The 5215-nt window shown below is 40.8% G+C and overlaps 1 long non-coding RNA gene across 1 annotated transcript; it reads right to left on the bottom strand.

Annotated features, from left to right (window-relative positions):
* Window positions 1-1693: 1693 nt before the first annotated feature.
* LOC310871647 lies at window positions 1694-4974 on the bottom strand. Its single transcript, XR_014570319.1, has 4 exons — window positions 4894-4974; window positions 4704-4798; window positions 3520-4120; window positions 1694-2621 (listed from the first exon to the last, which is right to left on the bottom strand). It is a non-coding gene; the product is annotated as an uncharacterized lncRNA (long non-coding RNA).
* Between the last annotated feature and the right edge of the window lie 241 nt (window positions 4975-5215).

Genomic DNA, 5215 nt, shown 5'->3' with positions numbered 1-5215 from the left:
TATCTAGTCAAGGGAACAAAACCTTCCATGTTCCTTTTGACAACACTAAAAAAGCACTCAACGTGGTATCAGACGTCATACAAGGCATGCTTTGATTGCATCCAAGAATAACAGAAAAAGAGATGTTAGAGAAGTTGGTCCTAGACACCAGGACTGAACAGTTTGTGTTTCTTAATCTGTGATACGAACGGGATGTTAGTGAGAGCGAGAATCAGAGGTGGACTTGTCCAGTCTCACCATCGTTAGCATAAACACCATACGCCAAAGTTAGTAGGGAGCAGGAGAGGTTTGCTTGCCTTCTTTCCGTGCGTTGTTTAATGTCTCTTTTATACTTTAAGACAAGTGTCTGTCGACAGTGTTGAACAACAAAACGTTATTTAGTTTGAGAAGCTGTTATTGTGTGTGGACACTGTCGGCAACCTTGTACAAGTGTAAAACAGAGTTACAGGGGGTATGGGCTATAAGTAAGGCACTCTGCAACATTACTTTCACTGTCACTCCTTCCCACAAAGTGAATAGGATCACAAATTCAGCCATTGACTGCCATGTTGTGATTTAATAAAACAGAAGTAAAGTAATTTGGCATCCGAAATTTAAAATTTTATGTCAGTATAATGGCATGGCTTGGAATGAGTTTTGAGTCGATTCTGCCAAACATAATTACAGTACATGGACGACACACTTTGATATTGGCAACTGCTCCCGCTCCACTTTTCATCTTGTGGTTAATGTAGTCTCTCATCCCAAGTCCTGAAACCCTTCTCTCATCGCCCACTTGTTTTTTGCTTGTTTTGCCTTTTTGGCCGATAACAAGATTCCAAACTTTAAATCCAGAAATGTCAATGTTCTTAATTACCCTTACACTTGGAGAAGGATTGCAGAATCATGAGAGATGCTTCTGTGCATGAGACTGCGGGCATAAAGCAGATGGTTAGTCAGTGTGTTAGACAGAACAAGGCCAGGCACCAGGCAGCCATCAGCATTCAAAGAACAGGTTAGTAATACATCTTGTTAGCAAACATTAGTAGTAAAGTTAGATATTAGTGAGATACAGTTAGTATAATCCAGACCTCGATCAAATAGAATTTGACCAGATTGCTTAGCATTTGTTTTGTTTTTGACCTAACAGCTGGGTGGGGGATGATTCTGTGAGGATAATTCAGATAGTCAGGTTGTCATCCATGAAAATTCCAAATTAATTGAAATTGAAATTTGGCATGTTCATTTTATATGATTGAGCATGCTTTTGTGTACCAGATCAAAACAAATGCTAAAAATGGTAAATACTACTTGACCTTTTGTCTGTCTATCCATTCCATAGATAGGCTCCTTTGGGAAACCATTAACCTATACCAATTAGTGGCTCAGGATTCAGGTCCATTACAATAAAAAAGGAAACCTAAATTCACGATCATAATTGTTCTAATGTGAGGATGATGTAAAACTGTTTTTTTTCCATATCCTCTTCAAAACAATAAATATATTTTTTAAATTAGGATACAAACATACATAAATGACTAGACATGATGAATACTTACAATTGCACGCACGCACGCACGCACGCACACACACACACACACACACACACACACACACACACACACACACACACACACACACACACACACACACACACACACACACACACACACACACACACACACACACACACACACACACACACACACACACAGTCACACACACTCAAAAGCCAGACCCATTGCCTATACAGTAATGAATAAATAAATAGCTGCTACTAAACCACAATAAACAGGCTTTTAGAGAAAAAGAAAGAAAGTAGAAATACATGAGCACATTGCACAACGCATGAGAAACCCAGTATTCATCCTACAATACTGGTGTGTGCAGTGGGCACTGCATACTAGCAGATACTTCTATTCTGACTAGTCTCACAAATCTAAGACTATTGCAAAACCTGCTGAGATGATATGCTTCACTCGATGGTACACTGATATGATACGGCCTGCCATTATATATACTGCCCATGTGTTTATATAAATACACACAAATAGCCTGGAACCATCAATAACGGCTTCATTTTAAGATGTAATATGTGTGAGGAAGCGCCCGAGGTATTAGGCAGTTTCCAAGGTTACGGGAGAAAGGAGGACACTGCAGATAGCAGTAGAAAAATAAGTCGACGTGAGGTGTTAACTGACTGCAAAGTGTTCTGATCTGCCAAAAAGAAAAAAGGAAAAAGAAGGGTGGGGGGGAAGAGCGTGGGAGTGCTGGAAGCGAGGTTAGTATTATTCACAGAGAGGGAGGAAAAAAAACAACCTTCCACCAATATCAGTGGAGGAGGGTAAGATCACTGCAGTAAATCACCATGGGTTCATAGTCATACCCCACCCCCATTTATGTTACTAGGGCATGAAATGTGATGCTATGTGAGGAAAATGGCTGACATATAGGCTACCTCTGTTAATCTCCTAACCATTGTTCATGGAAATCAACCCATTTCATGAAAACATGCATGCACGCACACACATTATAGCAGCAAATGTCATCTATGCTGTTCAAAATGATCTGTCGCTTGATGGGTGAAGGCTGGTTCTTGCTTGGCAGACCCAACCAGCAGCGATGGCCTCGGACATCAGCCACTGCAGAGGAATTGACAGGGTTGGGGAGGAATGGGTGATATTTTCCTCATTACTAACACAACCACTTCATCTCTCTCACTATGAATATATTCGCACATCCTACTGGCTATTTCTCTCATCCTAACTGGACTGACTCGAGTGCCTTTCGTGGAAAATCTTGTGATTTGTAACAATAAACATTATGCTACTTTACAGCCGATTACTGATCTGATTTGACTGCAGACTTTGGCTTTAAAGATTTAAAGAAGACTACTGTCTCTGTTAAATATGTGTCTGTGCCGTTGACATTACTATAATAGACCCCCGGGTGTGGTTATAATATTCAAATATGGCTTCCCTGTGTATTTTCGAAATGCACCACTTCAGTGACACACAAAAATCATCCCCTTCCCTAACCCCTCCAACATTATCATACAACAGCTGTGGGTGCGGCTTCAGTTCAGGTGGGTAGTAAAATATTTTAACAATTTCCGTACACTTTTTTGAAAGAAATCTTCCTACCAGTATAATCATAATACCTGATGATCAATTGATCATCATGTTTGTGGGGTGGGGGAGGGGGAATCACAGCACCCCGTCTTTAAGGTTGTTTTAATTCCTCCCACAATTCTGTAAAGAGCAGCTTGCTTGCCAATGTTCACTACATGTAGTGAACACAATGTTCACTACATTGGCATGTAGTGAACATTGACAAGCAAGCAACACAACAAATCCCTCATCTTATTCTGTTCCTTCCTCTCTGCAGTGCTCGCTCAGTCAGCAAAGCTAAATCCACATACGGGAGGGCATATCCTGTAAAATTCATAGCCTAATTATCTAGATTTAGATGATACATGATGAGTTATTGTAGTAAAAAAAAATGCAGTACTACAGTACAGAAGTAAGAAATAACATATACCGGTCTGTAAGGAGGCTCAACAAAGAGGGCAGTCTCTGGTCCTCATGTGACATCACACCACGTGGGATGCTGCTCCTGCCTACCGTTCAGCATACCTGGAGAAGAGCACAGAACACAAAGCAGCAGAAAGTGGAACGCAACCCCCTCTAACACCTGTCCTCCCTAGCCTCGCGTAGCCTTACTAATATCACTGCCTGGGGCAATTTGCATTGCAAAGGCAGATTAAGGCTGGCTACCGAGGCTATGTCCAACCCCCAGGACACAACTGACACAGACAGGCGACTGAATTTCCCAGGTCTCATCTATTAATCTTGAACCCAGTCACGTGTGACCTCAACTTAATAAATAGTAAAAAATGTGTTAACAATTACTTGATTGAGGCATAAAATAATTAAGATATATTCCTCTATGTATCTTATCTCATACACTGCATGATATAACAATAGCTCATTGATCTCAATAAAGAGCTAATGACCTGAGCACATACGTCCTGCTTTTCATGTCCCTCACAGGTCCACTCAGGTCCCTTAACTAGGGTCATCACTGCTGGTCTGTAGATGTCTCCAAAGGAGGCGAAGCCAACCATTATGGACAATGTTTCCTAAATAAATAAAAAAAGACAACAACTCATTATACTTAGGCTGGATCTAGCTTTATACTTCATTTCACAACTGTGTGCCCTGGTACAACTGAAGAAATATGCAATACCATATACAAACTTAGGGATATTTATCCACTACCAATACCAACATTTCATCAATCAATATTTACCATCTCAAATGCAGACAAAATAAATATGGCATGGCTAAGCTATTAGGCTATAGATAGCGGCAGCCATATAGGCTATAGGCCTAAGAGATAATAGGTAAGCCTATATGTGGAAAAAATCTATCTATTAACCATAACCTATGTAATCAACCCTGACATGTAAATCTGAAGAAAAACTAAAAATTTAATACACTAAATAAGTTGTGAAAAGATATATCAAATACAGTGTAGGCCTATCTACCCTACCCACAATGGAAATGCTTTTGGCATGCATGTTCATTTTATATGAAGAAAGAAAGGACCACAATGTCGCCCCCTAAAATAAACAGTAGCACACCAAAAGAAGATCCGTATAAAGTACAATGAGTAACAGAAACAACAGAAATTCCACTGCGATAATTAAAACATGACCATACCAGTATCCATGTTCAGTTCCAGTAGCGTAGGCTATATGCACCTGTCTGTCCGCAGCATCAAAAAACGACAACTGGAATCATCTTCACATCTGCTTCTACCGTGGAAATAAACGAAAAATAAAATAGGAGCATTCTGTCATTTTCTATTGCAAATAAACGCAGACTGCGCCCATGTTACATACGCACTTACACACATGACGCCAGTATAGTAGCCACCAACCTCTCGTTGCGTCGCGGAGCGGAGTGGGGCAGCATCGCAGATCAGGGAGTGTTCTTCGGCGTTCAGTAATAACAGCTGCGCACTGGTCATAATGGCTGTCTGCCTGGGCGTTTTACGAAGCCAGAAAAATAGACAGACTTCGAAAGCCGTCGAACAAAGAAACAGCACGCAGCACAGATGTCAGTACATGAGCCTATACACCTACGACTACTAGACTTGAATAGTCAATAGGCTGTTTGGACCCCAGGCAGCTGCCTCAGGTTTATTAGCTCTTTGTACACAGCCAAGCCCA

The sequence above is a fragment of the Protomyctophum parallelum genome, assembly GCF_964188405.1.
Source record: "Protomyctophum parallelum genome assembly, chromosome: 15".
Classification (NCBI taxonomy): Eukaryota; Metazoa; Chordata; class Actinopteri; order Myctophiformes; family Myctophidae; genus Protomyctophum; species Protomyctophum parallelum.
This window is presented reverse-complemented; position numbering and strand designations above follow the sequence as displayed.